This window comes from Heloderma suspectum, chromosome 4 (genome assembly GCF_057233095.1).
Source record: "Heloderma suspectum isolate Gila_16-S chromosome 4, 16-S_ref, whole genome shotgun sequence".
Taxonomy (NCBI): domain Eukaryota; kingdom Metazoa; phylum Chordata; class Lepidosauria; order Squamata; family Helodermatidae; genus Heloderma; species Heloderma suspectum.
This window is the reverse complement of record NC_139461.1, coordinates 303,950,172-303,967,592: the sequence shown is the minus strand read 5'-3', so window position 1 is coordinate 303,967,592 and position 17,421 is coordinate 303,950,172. Positions and strand designations below refer to the sequence as shown.

The following is a 17,421-nucleotide window of genomic DNA, read 5'->3' as shown; positions in this document are numbered from 1 at the left end:
ACCATATTAGTCAATCATTTGTGGGACATCAACAGCCTGAAAGAAATGACCCGTTAACTTCCCACTTTACAAAAGCTTTCCTACCTTGTCACCTCAAAGCTATTTTACTTGCCAGGCAAGTGATTGAGAAACCTAATCTCAACAATTTAATTTTTATATAAATTGTACTTTAACTGGTGCAATATCAAAACATGGGCATTTTTATTCTAAAAGTTCATGACTATAGGGGAGATTCATAGTTGGATCTTTCTTATTGATATGATGCTTAAAAGTGAACATACTCAATTCAGTTTACATTTAGTGAAGAGCTTCCACCATTTCAAGGAGGCACTCCAGCTTGCTGTTAAGGTAAGTTTAATGGATGTCTCAAAGTTCTTTGTACTACTGCTAAACTCTCAAATATAAAATTTTATGTTAAAACGTCTCCTTTCTCCTTCAGTGGTGGAGGTTATTCAGGAGTGGATTATCCGTCCCAATTGCTTGGAGGGCAACGTTATGCAAGATTTGTATTTTTGACACTATGTGGGTTGGGCATGTACAGCAGAAGTCTGAGTAATTAATCATCACCTGATGGACTAGGACCAGATCTCACGTACATACATGGAATTCTTTATCATTCATACCCTTTCTGATCTCTGAAAGACACACTAATATTGTAGAGAGGGGTAAGCTCTACAGCAATTGGTATTGGAGACATGTCACCATACTAAGCTCCAACTGCTTTGCATCTCTTTTTACTCTTCACAAGTATTTAAAATAACATGCCGCCTCTTTCTGCTCTGTACCTAGGGTGGGTACTGATGACCCCATGCTGATGTGATGGTCTTTACGCTGTAGTGCCTGGGGATCATTTTCCTGAAAAACGACATTTAACCTCAACATAATCTTAACTAGATATTAGATATAGAGAACTTCTTACCAACTGCATTAGCTCTCTTGCAAAATAGTTCTTAGTTAACTCTAGAACAACGGCATACAATTTGGTCCACTCCAGAGTTCTGCTGAGTGACTTCAATCGACGTCTAGTGGGACATACTGCACTTCAAGCCAACACACAATACTGCTGTTCTGGGGGAATTTCAGATGGGAAAAATAAGGGAGAATCTTGATGGTACCATGTGTTGCTCTGAGCAAAACAAAAGCACTGGAGGGAGGAAGAGCCTCTTATGTTCAAGTACCAAGGAAGGCTGATCGTAGACCGGAGGGGAGAAGAGGGAGTAGCTTCAGGATTGTATCCTAATATGGTAGCAAAGTATCTTACTGTTACCACCAAATTGAATACATATATAATACACCTGGAAGTAGTACATATCTACAAACCTGTAGGAGAGAGCTGGGAAATTGGCAGGCCAGGTTCTGGATTTGGATCACCAGTCCATGGCTAATAAGCCATCAACCCAGTCACAGTTTCAAGGACACTATTGGAGTATACAGGAAGGCAGCCAGGTTCTGGTCCCCAACACTCCTGTCTCATCTTCAGTAATTGCTCACAAGTGCTTAAGTATTAGAGCCAAAGTTCTGTGAAGACAAAGGGTATCCTGCTCTCTTTCTCAAGGACCTGAAAGCAACTTATTTTGAGTTATCCCAGTTAAAATTTGCAGCAGCTCTGTGAGGCAGACCAGGATGAAAATGACTTTCTAGCTGAACAGGGTTTTGATCTGAGTACCCCACATCCAAACCCTAAAGTCTGCTTGAATTGATTTACTGCTTGAATTGATTTACTTCTCAGTTTATTAGCAAGCAGGTTTATGTAATCATACTCTAGTTTATGTGAGAAGTAGGATGGAAAGCAGAATGTCAAAATATTTAAAGATGTTCAAGGTACACAACTTCAACATCAAAACAAAGCCAACAAACCACAACTTGTCTTGCTGTAACTATGTATATATGTGTATTCTGTGTTAGAATTTCTGATGCAGCATTTTAATATGGATCATTGGTGAACTGGACAAGATGTTCTACCTAACTGTCATTCTGAAGGTACAATTGGTGCCATACGTCTTCCAGTTTTGAGATGGCCACAGGACAAATGTAGTTACAAAGATGGTGGTATTGAGAATCCAAATAATGCACAAGTGGTCTATGTGGGTGTAAGAAACTTTTTATTAGAAAGCCAATCCCAAAATGGACACCTACTGGACGAGAGAGAGAAAAATTTGGAATTTCTGTTGTCCTCATTACTTTGATTCTGACAGTCTGGAATCAAAACATAAACAATATGATTTAAAAGAAATGTATAATTTCAACATCCAACTGCTTTTCTTATATATCAGGGAACAGAGGAATTTGTAGAATTATAGGCTGCAATGAAAGATGTGATGTACTTCTGACTTTAAAATGCCATTTCATTGTGGCTTTTATTCCTCTTTGTAAAACTAGAAGTAAAGAGCAATTGGGGATTGAAAATGTATTAGTAGTAGAATAATCAGAGTTGTAAAAATGAAAAGCAGTAATGAAATATGCAATCCTATGCATGTTCAGACAGAAACATGTATAGAATTGCGCCCTAAGGGTAGGAAGTGAAGTACTTCACAGGAAAAAGCAGCATTCACAAAAATTATTTTTCAACGAAAGGGCCAAATTAATATGCAATTACTAATCCAGCACTTAGCTAAATTTATTTTCATCTTAAGTCAGGACAGTCTTTAGTGGAAAGGCAGGCGAGGGATTTGGGGAGAGAAGTGTGTCAGTTTGTTATATAATATTCAAGTTACTTTAGCATAGCTACATTGACTCCTAGGTAGATACAACATAGGTGTTTCTGGAGCTAACTTGTGATGTATAAAGGCAGTGAACACTAAAGATAATAGACAAGTTGCCAGATATTTGGAAAGATCTGGACCAACCAAGCATTATCTTGCCCTGTGTTTATTGCTATATGTATGCTAAAACTTTCTCAAGGAGCCTCAGTGGTCTTATTCAAATGTTATGCCCTTAACAGGGAGGATCATAATGTTTGAATGGTTCAGTTCTGGTTAAGGCAGATGTAGTTATGAGATAGGTGCCTTTTTAATTAAAAAAAGGTTGTAGCTTTGTACATAACCCAGACCTAAGAGTTACAGTAATTTCCTCCCCTAAAACAATTTAGGAACAGGTAGAATTCCTGTCCAATCTATACCGAGAGTCACTGGTAGTGAGTGCTGTCATAAACTGCATTTGTGAAAAGCAGAAGTAATGAATTAGCAGTGTTTGGAATTAGCTGGGAGAAGAAAGGAAGCAGCTGGCTAAGGTCTCAAGATGTAGCCAGACATTCTAAAGAGATACTAAGAAATTATATTCCCCGCATAGAAGAGGCATACCTTAAATCTGTATTTTCTCAAAAAATCAGTTGAACACTTTGAAGTTTAAGAAAGGCAAATCAGGATTTTCCAATCACACAGGGCTTGTTCAGATGAGTGGTATTAATAGGGAACAAAAGATTTTCTCTGGGAATGTTCTCTATCACTCAGGCTTTTGTTTTGATCTAAACACTTAGTGTTTTGCATTTTAGAGCACTCATGAGACTTTCTATCATGGGACAGGTGTAAGAAACTACAGATGGAGTACAGCATTTCAGGCATAGTCTGGGATTAGATAGAAATAAAAATCAAGGTATGCTACAGAATTCACAGAATCGGAGGTAAGTTCTCATCTGAGTGAGACTGCAAGGATGGAGGATGTGGGACTTGTGGCCCAGCACAGTTAGCAAGTTTAGCCTAATTGTTTTAGGCTGCTCTGTGCCTCCCTCTCCCAACTCTTGATTAATCAAAGAAGATAATGGAAGGGTAATTACATTACTAGGTATAATACTGTTTTGCATTTTTTAATCATTATTTCTTTAAGCTGGCTGAGTAACTAATTAGAACTCTTCCTCCTACCCCCCCCCCAAAATAAATGGGGTTCTCCATGCTGGTGTCTCATATTTCCAGTATTGGAGACAAAGGAGCAGATCCAGACTGCTGTGGTGGCTTCTGGCTGTGCCTGAAAACAGTGAATGGGAGCTGAAGATGCCCTTCGTGGAGCTACATCTTCAAGACCTATCCAAGAAGATTTAAGCGGTGGGATGCACTACATATTGCAGGGGAGGTGTATAAGCTGCAGAGTCACCCATTAATCTGGGTTGGGAAGGGAGTGTGTGTAGACTATTCTTATCCCACAGGCCAACTGCTGAGATTCTGAATGTCCAAGGAAGACATGCTAGTCGAAACTGCCCAAGATAAGTTTCCATAGATCTTCAACATCAGGGCCTGCCAGTTTGATGCCCCATTTGCCATCCTGGATGATTCAGAGGAAGAAAAGCAGTCTTGAAAAATGGGCATCCTTACCGACCTCTAGTAGGTCACTGGTGACATATCTGGTAAAAGTTCCACCACACAACACCTCACATTCATCCAGATGAGTTGAACACTGATGTTCATCACTCAGTATTTTAGAAAGGCTATAGCAAACACACAGACATAAAGCTATGCCTTATATCTACTTTCACACAACACTGTATCCCGCAGCCCCCTTTTTGAGAGGCTGGAAAAGAGGTTCTACTTCCCTAATGTCATGACTTACAGATGGCCATGGTTCAAAAAACAGAATTTGTTTTTATTTGCCTTTATTTCAGCTAGTAGCAGTGTGCTGGCACACGTTCTGTGAGTTTAAGTCCTGATTGTAGGCAGCAGCAAACGGTTGTGGCTCATGTTTGTTTCAAGTGGGGGTTAATACAACTGAAGCTGGTCTAACCCAGGAAGTGATCATGGGTGAGTTGAATTGGGCAAATACTTGTCTTATTCACTGTGTCTTTTATAACGAAATCCAGACACATAAATAGCTAGCCTCTCTCCAGAGTTGGTAGGTTTAAAGCAAGCCTTGCTTTCAAGTCTGATTTGATGGCTAGTGAGAGGAGTGGAGAGACAGATAGTGCAGTTGAGTTTTGGAAGGTGGATGCACCATAGACTATGGGAAATGGTCCAGATCATGAGAACGAAATCATAAAAGATATAGTTGTTACATACTACAAAACTGAAAGCATAGAAGGATCTTTTTTTCCTCCAAACAATTCCTTATCCAGCATAAGGAATCAAAGCAGATCTTGATGACATGTCTGGGAACCAAATGTTCAGGGCCACAGGAGGGTGCTTGAGTGCCTTTCAAGCATGCCTCTTCTAGGAACTTCTGGTGCTCTGCAGTGTTGCATGCATCTTCCAACAGTGTGACCATGCAGAGGCAACACTTGAAGAGGCACAGCTTGTGGTAAGTAACCTTGTGGAGTGTCTACAGCACCTGCTTGACTTTTTCTTATACAGTTTTTAGCTATGTGGGAGTGCATGGAATGGGTTTGCTTTTGTGGGTTTAAAATACCCATTCTACAAGAGTTCAATCCCATCTTTTAAATGGGCTTTAAGGCTTTGGGGATTCTTTGCCCCCCCTCCCCAAGTTAATACATTCTGCAGGGGTATCTTCACATTCCATCTAGGTAACAGGCTTCCATTGACTTGAGCGGGTTGAAAATTGCTAAAAGAGAAAGCATGGGACAATTCTGTAATGGGACTGTTACAGGATAGCCTCTAAATATTGTCAGTAAATAAATAATAAAAAGTTGTTGGAAATTAAGCGATACCAGGTTTAATTAGACATTCCTGCTCCTGCATGTGAAAGCAGCAGATGAGAATGTCAGCTTTGATCCAGGGATAGCCAGATGGACCATGCAGTAATGTTACGAAGGTTTGCCTCCACACATAGCTTCTAAAGGCATCTGCCTTCAATTGTAAACAATTAGTTCAGCCTTGCATTTCAGTTTGCCCGTACAACAAAGGGTGCAACCTTCAGTAAGGAGTGATGGTCCTGTCATTTTTTGAGATGAAGGTTGGGGATGAGATCAAATTCTCAGCACTGAGAAGCTGAAATGGTCTTAAGAGATTCTGGTCTGCTGCATATCTTTTTCAGTACTCCCAGCCTCGCACAAGGGACCACATGGGTATACACAAGATTCCCACAAACTACCTGTTGGGAGTTAATCAAATCATGTCAGATACGTAGCAGAAACGGCTTTACCAGAAATCTGCAATGTGGTGTCACTTGAGCTATGACAAACTAAAAAGAGGACAATATACAAATTCTCAGACAACCTTGGGTAGCTCACCGTGAAAATGCTTAAGATGTGCATCTATCAAGAGTAAGATTTAGTCCTGCTTCTCATATTACCAATGCAGTGTGGAAGCCCCCCCCCCCTTCTTGTGATTTCATTTACATGATCTTAGAAAAGCACAACCGTGAATTGTGGCATCACATTGCCCCTTTCCAGCTACTTGACACAGTTATAGAGACTGTAATGTGAGATCAAACTCTACAAGTGATTGGTTATGCAATGTTTACCACACCACTTCAGCCCTAGCAGCTAGCTTTGCCTTATTTTTGCCCTATTCCATGGGTGGCTATTTGTGCAAAGCAGCTCCCATGTGCCAGGAGCATTGTTACATAACCATGTCATCATAACTGCAAATAGTTGTGTGCCTTTGCTGAAATTAAAATCGTGGTATTTCAGCTAGGACCTGCTTTGTGTCCACAGCTCCCCACACAATTTGGGGTGGTTGCTATAGCCATATTGTAAAGAGAGCATTAGATTCATGCCTCATTGCAAAACTAAGATACTTTAGGGCCACTGGCTTGATCTGTGGCAGAAAACTTTAAGTTGCTTTACTCACTTCAAAAATAGCTTGGCGTACATTCCATTCAAAATTGTATCAGTAATTTAAAGTGCTGGATATATTTAGTAATTCGCTTTTTATTGCTTCAGATAACTGCACATTTTTTGTGAGCAAAGTAAATTACTCACATTCATGATGTAAAGTCAAATGTAAACTATGATCTGCAACAGTGGTAATAGTTCACTGAAGATGGTTCTACTTGGAGTAGGTTAGATGCTTTGCTATTGCAAAGCAGCAGGAGAGAAGATGAGGAGTCATAGGGTTGTAACCAATGAAATCCTTCAACTGGTGGAACAAATGCTGCTAAAGGATTGAATCCCCCCCCCCCTTTTGTTCCCTCCAAATCTGCTGCTCTGGAGGCTTGGGGAATTGTTCCAAAGCAGATTGTGGGGAGGGGGGTGGGGTTGCAAGGGAAGGGAAACTTCCGTTGCGCAGGCATATGTCTGCTCGCATGATGTGGTTAGCCCATGGTATATTTGCAGGCCTGTAGGTTATAAGTGACATAAGAGATGAACAATTGCTCTACAGAAATACTGCTTTTTAGAGCTTACCTTTAATCATGAGGACTAAAACTCTTATTAACAAATAAGCTGCAGTTCATTGAAATCTGAAAAATTAACTGGGTGTGGTGCTCACCCAAATTCTGTAGCTTTCAGCCATGCGGTAAGCTAATGTCCCTGTGTAAACTTGTATAATTACAATAATCCAAATCCTAAAGTGATGAATACTTCACTATATTATTGTATAATTACAATAATCCAAATCCTAAAGTGATGAATACTTATAAGAAACCATCTCTAATGAATAGGTATGCCAAGTTGTAGACAGGACAATTTAAGCTTTACAGCCTTCTTGTGAAGGCCCCAAATACTCAGCCCATGTCAATACTCTTCAAAGTGGGCATAATATTAAAATCTCTGCTGTTGTATGTGGGCTCATGCTTGTGCATTCACATAACAGTGCCGTACATCCATGGTGGTAACTGGGTTGGCAAACAAAATATGGGCTTTAATGTCTGCTTCATGGAGCATATGCATGGGTTGTGTGCTTAAGCCTATTTCAACATAGGAGACTGCAGTGTTAATCCATATATGGTATTCAGCATTTCATTGAGAAAAGAGCCGTGTGCTCTCCCTTTACTCATAAGAAATTGTTATTGATATGTTTAGAAGGGGAGATAGTGAAAAGAATGAGGCAGTCTCATGCTGCAGTTGCTAATACTACAACAAGTAATGTTTCATTTCATGTTGCTACTCGGTCTTCAGTTGCTGTCCACAGTAATTCAGAGTTACTTCTGTTCATGGCCCTTTTGTTAAGGCGAAAAGGAAGCTTATGAATGGAAGAAGACCCTGCCTTTCTTTTTTTTTAACAGCGTGCCCACCACTGTTGGATTTTCACCTGCCTTCTGACAGCTCAGTATGGCTAGCATCATCTTTAGCAAGGTTTCACAATGCAAATTAATAGTTTTTGGGAGAGAAGGCGGTGATCGCAACTACTTTCCCCTCTACTATCCAAAGCCAAATTGTGTTTTAAGATGATCTGTGTGCTGAATTAAAACGACGCTATGGAAGATGGCAGTGAGCCTGCTGATTGCTTACACCTTTCAACACAGTGACCATGTAAACAAATTCTGCAGCAGGAATATTGCACACGGTGTCACAGAACAGAATGGGAATTGCGGATGAGCACTAGAGGCTCCAGAACTGCAGTGCCAATGGGGGGGATTTTGGCCTGTGGGTGTGCCTCCTGCCCCATCCCTCTCAGGCCTGACTACACACTTACTGCGTGACAATAAGGAATTGGAAGCCATTTTCTGTTGAAAACACTTTGGAACTGATGGAAGCATGTTTGGAACCTGTGGATGCACAGATCAAATTTTAGCGCTAGCTGTTTTAACACAGAGGGTGAGATTCTCCTACCAAAATGCAACATGATGAGCAAATCTTAATATACACCCAACAAGTCTACACTGGAGGGGCTGAGCCCATTTTTTATATAAGACTCCGTTGTCTTTCCTCCTGCTTCCTTGTCAAATTCTCAGGGCGTGAAAAGTGATCACATAATCCAGGTGACCCATTTTTCAATGAGAGGTTGGTTTGTGTACCTTTCCAGGCTGGGCAAACCAGCAGCACGAGATTATGTGGGCATGCTGGTTTAATAGGGGAGTAAATGCATAACACTGCCTTTCAAAAAAGGACTAAAGGGATTCCCTCTAAATGAAGAGGCACAAGAATAAACTAATAAATAGGGTTGATTTGAAATACCACATTGCAAATATGTAGATTTGATTTAATATGCTCCAATTTGTGCATGCTTAATCTTTCTAAAGCAAGTAATTTAATGTGTCCTACATTAAATTAAACAATAGGCTAGAGGCTGTGCATACAAATATCTACAACAATCCTATATATGCCTTATGTGACAGCTAATAAGCAGACATAAGTATGTCATCATGATAAGAGATGGTACTGCATTTAAGAAATTCTTTGTACTGTATAAGCAAGCCCTATTTACTACATTTTGTTAGCTAGGCAGTATAGAACTTCTGCAACTCTTAAGATCCCCATCTGCCTGCAATTCTGAATATGAATTAAGTCAAAAGCTGCTTCCTGCAGAACTGATGGTGAGTGCATTACCTGTACAAAAGCCAAGAGTAAAATCCTGTCACTTTCCTATTTGACACTTCAGTAATCTAACTAGGAAACTGTAAAATTTAAGTGCTGTACATCCCAGTATCACCATCATGTTGAATAGCATGCATGTGCGCAAAGTATTAGTGGTTCCCTGGTCAAATGATAGCACTATACATTTCCTTTCTTTGGAAACGTGAGCAAGAAGCAATGGTGAAAAGCTGCTTTTCTAGAAAAAGTTAAGCTTCTAAGCTCAAAAATTCTAGACACAGCTCCATTGTATGGGCAAATCTCACTGCAGCTATGTTTCTTACAATCCAAACACTGTTGATTTATCAGAATATCTTCACACAGATATGGAAACTGGTGGCAGGGTAGAGGCTAAGTTCATCCTGCCTAAGGGCCACAAACTCCTCACATCTAAGCCAGGCACAACTGATGGCAATGAAATAGTGTGGAGAAATGCTGTATTTGTGAAGGCTCAAACTCCCCTTGATTTTAAGAAGTCTCGCTTTGTGAAAGTTTGAGAGCCCCAGTGCTTTTAGAGTCGCAATGAGTCTAAATAGAATTCTATCTTGGATGTAAGTAAGTTAAATTTAGTGGCCACTTCCCCTTAGGTTATATTTGCACCTACATCAGTGCTATGATGACAATTTCCCTGTATACAGGAGGGACTGCCAGATTTCTGATGGTAGATGCAAGCTTAGTCTGGACATTGTACTAAACTATGATTTAGCAAGACATGAAAGATCCTGGCCACCTCCCAGACTTGAGTGCTCCCCCTGCCCTTCCTCCACCCATGCACCTTTCATTTCCAATTTTGATTAACCATAACTTCCCTTGTCATATGAACATGGAACCGTGGTCAATCTCGACTCTGGTTTGTTTCAAACAAGCCAGTTTTGTAAGCCACAGTTTGAAGTTGACTTGTTTAGAACTACCCGTAATTAAGATTAACCACAGTTTGCTGGATTTGGATGGTGCAGGAAGCTGTGGTTAAAAGCAGAAGTGAAGGCTTTTGAACTCACAGCAACATAGCGAGGAGAAGGGGAAGGTATGAGCTGAGGAGCAGGCTCACTTAACCATAGTTTAGCATGATGTCTGGACAACCACAGACACACCTGATTTCCACCATGTTTTGGGGGCTAGTTCCATCTTGATACCAGCAACCCTAAGCTACATATGTGAAGCTGCACATATGTGGTTGAGCCTTGTGAAACGCTAAGTGTAGAGAAGCATTTCTATTGGCAGGAAGTCCTAGTGCAGGTATTGAATCCCAACCCATGCCTTTTGGCATCTGTGCCTACATTCTGCTTTGTGTAGGGGCTAATAGATGCATGCACAATTTTGTTCCCCTGGGATGTGGACTGTACTAAACCAACCCTCAGTACAGACATGGGGAGGGGAATGGGAATTGTACATCTAAAATAAATGCCTATATTTGCGTTCGTGTAGTGTAACATATCCTTAGCTACATAAAAAGCAAAGAGCTGTGTTAGTTCATGGGGGGGGGGGGAATCCAAAATCCATAGTTGAGTGATGTTATTGGGACCAACCAAAATGTTATTAAAGAGTGCAGTCTCCAGAATTATCAGGGAAGGTAGTACAAAAAAGCGGGGGATGGGGGTAATCCAAACATTAGACCAGATGTGGCCATGAGGTCTGCACTTTAGACGTTGTCTTGAGGTTGGGACAGATCATATTCTTAGACAGTGTTAGCTTTGTTACAATTTGTACCCAAGGAGATAAATTATGTTTAATCTTACTATGTCCAAAGCTTCGCTATCCTTCCATGTACTTAACAGATCCCAGATGGTAGGTGAACAACCTGAGCTCAGGTGCCATAAGTGGCATAAGCAAGTTCGTGGCATCCCTGGAGAGGGTATGGCTGTGCAAAAGGCTAGTCCTGCACTGCTTTCTTGTCTTGTGCAGTGCTGTTGCCTGCTTCTCAGCTCAGCAATCTACAGGTGAAAAACACCTTGCACAGTGGACTGCAGGATTACTGTAATGTGTGCTACAGTGACACTTTCAGACTGGATTTGTGGTCCACTTGCCTAAGATTAACCACCTCTGAATAAATATTAAAATTTCTGAAGACTGTAAGAACCAGTGCTGGTAGAAGGCATGAAGTTAATTTAAGGCCTTTCGCTACCATTTCCTGAGGCTTGATTCAACTGAATCTTTTTCAACTGATGCAGTATAACATTTCTCCATTTTATTTGACTTTCAAAGAAGAATCGAGTAATTCCTTCAGAAGATTGTACTCCTTCAGAAGTTTTTCATTGGGTGTATTTCTAGTAAACATAAAAACCCTCCTTCAAGAAATCATTGGCTAATGGCCACTATGAATTCATAACCCTTCCCACAATGAAGCAAGCCCTTCCTGTGCACATTTAATCCCCAAGTGATTTAATATAGGTCCCTGAAGCCTATATTTTTCCTGGACTGGGAAAACAGTTTTGAAAACTGCTCTTCTATGTTAGGGGTTAATTGGCAATGAGTAATCCTCTGAGATTCTTTCTCATAAAGTTGAGTTCTGCACACCAAGTTATTTGTAGTAAAGGTGGATTTGGTCTTTGTTTTGTAACACCTGTATTAGTCATTGGAATTGTCTGTTATTTTCTCAAGTCATTATTTTGCACATACAGGTACAAATCTGTAAACCTTTGCAAGCAAATACCTTAACCCACTTTCCCCCCATTGTCCAGATAAATGGAGTTGTTTACTCAGAATGGAGATGGTCCCATTATCTTGATCTGAACATTGGCTGGGACAAGTTGGAGTTTCTCTTATGGTCCTGGCTGGTCATGTCTCCCAGTAGCAGCTGCTTGGTGAGACACTTATACAGTGAGCCCTTGGGAGGCACAGCACTCTCAGCCTTATGCAACTACTGTGTCATCAAATCATTGATCTCGGCTCCCCCCCCCCCAAGCCTCAAAGCTTCCTGCCAACTGATCAGGGCTGACATCTGCTGCAGCTGCTCTTTGTGTTCACCTGCTCTGGGCAGCAGTTCTGCTATTAAACCCGTCTTACAATCTCCCTCCCCCTTTCCTGAATAGGAGTGCAACAAGCCTGCCAGCAATTTGAAACCCCATCTGCTTCAATGTTTTAAAAATTGTGCATGGTGCCTGAAGAGCGTGCCTGTTTTTCTTCTGCCCTGCTATTATCTTTCAAGACACAAGAAATGTGTGTGTGTATATCCTAGCACAACTATTTCTGAGGATTTGAGCTTGCTGTGGTAATGCATAAGGATGGGCAGCAGCAGAAGACTGCGGAAAAATCAAGAATGGTGCAGAATCAACACAGGATGCAGACAGCCCCTACTGTCTGTCATCTCTCCTATTGGGACTTTTATGTCTCGCTGACGACAGCCTGGTCTAGTGACATGTCTCCCTTTCCCAGTGTTTGCCCAGCTACTCCTCTTCAGGTTTTTCTTCTTGTCCCTTGTTTGAAATATGCATCTATTTAAAGCAGGAAATCTGGCTGTTGATCTCTTTCTTTAAACTTAAAAATGTATCCTGCCCTTAAATGGGGCCTTTGGCAGTCTCCTATCCAAGAGGCTGAATAGGTCTGTCTGCTTAGTTTCGGCAGTTCTACCTCATCTGGCGATTCCAAACTTTGCCATGCACCATCATTCTTAAAATGTAGCACATTTTATTTGCATTTTGGAGGAACTTTCAAGAGAAAAAGAGATTCCTGCAAATCTATTATATAAAGACCCCAATAAAACCTGCAAGTTTCCTTACCTTATATCCACATATGTCCCAGGAGTTACTCAGATGTTTGGGGACCTACTTTTGATAATGAACTAGAGATAATTTGGAACTGTAACACCAAACAACCTCACTTTGGCTTTGCGTACATAAACAGGAAAGGCCATTTTACACAGTGACAGTTGTGGATATTCAGATATTTCTCAAGCAAATGCAGATTTGATCCTGTTAAGTTTCAGGTGTAGAGACAACCACTTTTACTAAAGGCAAGTTTGGCTAGCAAAAATACACCCGTGCCACATGAAATTCATTAGTATCTTATTCCTGTATTTCTAGCATCTGCTGAGCGGGACCACTGCAGTCCCAGGAAGCCCCTTACCTTTGACTATTCTTTTTTTTAAGCCAAAAGGGTGTCTTAGGACTCCTTTTCTTAATATGTTTGTAGGAAGACAAAAACATGACTTTTAAATGTGGTCTAAAATTTTCTTGAGTACACCATATGCTTTAGAATTTTTGGAAAGTAGATTTAATAGAGTTCTGGTATTGGTGAGATACTGTACTACCCCACCCCACCCCGCACACACACACTGGACTTAAAAGATTTTGTCAGGCATGCATTGCCCATACAATTTCAGATCTAGTCAATTCTTTCAACAAGGAATATTTGAAAGTCAAAACAGCTTCTTGAATGCTATAATTTATGCCCAATATTACATTTAGAGCTTATACAGAATTCCTGTGTACATAAAGTTCTGTTTGCTCTATGCTATTATAATTCATCACAAAATTAGCAATGATCAGTAGTAGGGTGATAAGATCCTGTTGATGGAAGAGTACCAGCACAGAAAATTGGGAGAATGCTTAATGTTTTGAGTAGATTAGGACAAGCAACCACTTGGAATTCCAGTGGGACAGCAACAGCTTGTAAGTAAGTGTGTGTGTGTGTGTGTGTGTGTGTGTGTGTGTGTTGGGGGGGGTGTTAATTGGGGAACAGCATATTACATGCCAGTACCAAAAGGCATGGCTTCCATAGGTCCTGACCAGACTTGGCTGAGCACATTGGGGGTTGAGGTGCTGGACCTCTGATCTTAATAAGCCTAATGGGAAAGAGTTAAGAAGTGACCTGTTTCTGAATCGGCTAGTAAGCTAAGCAAAAATACTATGGGAACATAAAGATTAAAATATTTGCCATTTAACTTGGAACCATAGCAATCAGAATTCAATTTCTAGCTTTTATTGAATCACTGTTATAGCATATGGGTATTTAGGATGGGCTGCAATGATCAATATGTGCCAGCTCAGCATGAAAATTTGTGCTGCTGTCACAAACCAACCTTGGATGCTGTTATAGCAGTGGAGTTGGTATGACGACAACAGTTAGACAACAGTTACTGCCAGTGGACGGCTGAGTGCTGTTGTCAAGCAGTTGTGTGGCACAGAATTCAGTGGAGTGGGATCGATGGATGTTGAAGTGGGAAGCAATCCTAGTGCAGCATCGCTAGCAGTGGCCATGAACTGGTGCTGTGAGGTGGCCAAGATGTGACAGGGAAGGTAGCAGTTTGTGCAGATACAATGGCAATACCACCACCCTGTAGCATGCAGTTTAGCAGTTGTGTGGCAGAAGATTGTGCAGAGATATCTATAATAAAGGTATTTTACCTGCCACAGACTTGGGTGTATCTGGCAATTAAACATGCCTAACAATTGGTAGCAATCTTTTATAATGAAATTGCAACTGACAACATAACTAGATGGAGTTGGCAAGCATAGAAAAACACTTCACCCATAGCAGTACAACCCATTATGTGTGCTACCTTAAATTACAGATGTACAGATAGAGGGTAAATGGCTCCAATGTTTGACGTAATATTTGGCTTGTTGGGGAGGGGTAAGATATGCAGAATGCCAAACTTGCACAGTATCTTGACTTTCTTCCAGTACCTTAGATATGGGAAGTGATGTACATGTAGGTTCTAATTTATTCTTGCTTTGTGGTTTACTGGCATTTTGATAATTACCTGATAATTACCATTTTTTTTATCGCCACACAGAATTATACACACATTAATAGCAAACAACTAAGCAGATCTGCTGATGCATAAATGTCTGTAGAGTGTCATGTTTATAGTGAATTGCAAAATATAGACAGTCATATAAAGTAATGAGTGGAAAATGTTTTGGAGGCAAGGAAAAAGGTCACAAAAATATTAAATACATTATTCCATTTGTTTAGTACAGCCCTATGCATGTTTACTTAAAAATGTCCAATTTGTGTTCAGCTTACTGTCAAATAAATGTACATAGGATTGCAGCCTTAGCTCCAATTATGACTAGTGTGATGCATAATTACATCAACTTAAGGGGTGTGATATGTAAGATAAGTATGGAAATAAAGTAATGCTATTGTGGACTGTATAGTTGATAGCTGGCTATATATGTTTAAACTGTTTTCATTTTACAATCCCACAAGTAAGCATAGTCCCTCCCTACTATGTCCCTCCCTATATTCAGGTGGTGTTCAATTTGCTCTTAATTTAGGCCAGTTCTCCTTGAGGTGCTAAAACTTTATTGTCTATACCACTTCAGGTGACTGAATGTTCCTCTACCAAAACAAAAACAAATAAAAACTCCATGCCACAGGAAATTAACATTTCAAGGCAAGACTAGAAAGGTTCTCCCTGATACCTAGTTTTGGAGGAGCATTCAGTCATGAGGGCCTCCACCTTTACTCTTGAATGATACAGCTCAGACAGGTGCACCACCTCAAGTAAGAACAAGGAATTAGTTCATAGAGTTAAATGACTGCTAAAATGCAGATTGCAATAGTGTGTTTCTGCAGTTGGGAATAATTATTTCAGTTTATCAGAGTAACGGACATGGCTATATAACACCTTTTTGTTTCTACTAACTTTGGCTTTCCATGAGAGGGCCCAGCATAGTTTCCTAGTATTTAGGTAGACCCACAAATGGAAGAGAAACTTCTCAAGATGCTGGAAGAAATATTTGATTTGTAAAAAAAAAAAAAAAAAAAGCCCAAAGTGTTTCAGACTATTTTTATTTTAAGGCCTTCTTCAAGGGTTATAAAAAAAATCTGCAGAAATTCCTGTAATGTCTCTTAGTAAAATACACTGGTGACTTAGGTAGAGCAGTAAGGGAAATCCACACTGAGAAGAACTTGAGCAAATGGAACGAGAGTAATATTGAATGTATTTAGTGTCACTGAAAGCTGTTTTACACATGCAAACTGATTACTTTTTTCCATCAGTGCAGTCATGGACAAGCTTTAGTACAAGTGAAGCTCTAGATGGAGATAGCTCCATAGCCATTTTTGTGATTGCTGGAGCAGCAAAAAAAGTATTGCTGCAAGATCAGAAATGGCTGCAAGGTGTCTGTGTTTAGGCAGCTTCACACTGAAGTTTCTTCAAATGAAACTATTCACATGTTACAGACAAAATTCTGAAGTGCTGCTGGTAAAATTATACTCATTAAGAGACACAATATTTATTTAGATTTATAAAATTAATTTTGTTTAGCCTGGCGCTATTCTGACCTATTCTCTCTCAAGAATGTTAAATTAATCTGTATGGCCATTTTAGAACACTGATAATTTTGACATATTTGATACAGGTAAAACATGTGTTTAAATTAGGCTTCTCGAAGCTGGTGCCCTTCAGACGTTTTGGACTTCAACCCCCATCAGTCCTAACCCTCATAGCCAATAGTCAGGAATGCTGGAAATTGTGGTCCAAAACATCTGGAGGGCACCAGGCTGGGGAAAGCTGGTTTAAATAATTTAGAATGTGTGTATTCTCCCCTGTTCCTGCTCAAAAGCAGCTTGTGTGACTGGGAAAAGAATAGGACTATGGAGTAGTTTAAAACATTCTTGTAACCCTTTGGAAAGGAAACAGGAATAAGAAATGAACCCAATGGGCTTCTTTCTTTATATTCATTGTTTGTGTGTGTTATTGTAATGTTAACCCATGTGTGCAATCTTTGAAGATGGATCTATTTTTATTTTGAAAAATGTAATATATATATACACACACACACACACACATGCACGCGCGCGCGCGCACACACACACACATGAAATAGTTTCATTCTTGTATGTATGCGTGTTCTCTCCTTGCTGTACAATTATTGTCTTTTCTATTAATAAACATGGGGACAATCCACTTGCCCCAAAGAAGATTCCAGTAGGGCTCAGTAGATCCTTGTTTTCTGCCTCCTCCTCTTCCCAGCAATGGATGCAATCGAAGTGACAAGATGTTGGGGGGAATGAGAGGCATATCTGTGCAGCATGCATCTTCCCCCAGCCATCCCTCTCTACGGCTTCCAAGTTACTCGTCTAATAAGTGTATACAAAAATAATGCACTTTTAAAAAAACCAGTGCACATAATGCA

The 17,421-nt window shown here is 40.3% G+C and overlaps 1 protein-coding gene across 5 annotated transcripts in view; it reads left to right on the top strand.

Annotated features, from left to right (window-relative positions):
- DIDO1 (death inducer-obliterator 1) overlaps positions 1-17,421 on the top strand; it is a 108,908-nt gene that overhangs the window by 57,047 nt on the left and 34,440 nt on the right. The window lies entirely within an intron of this gene.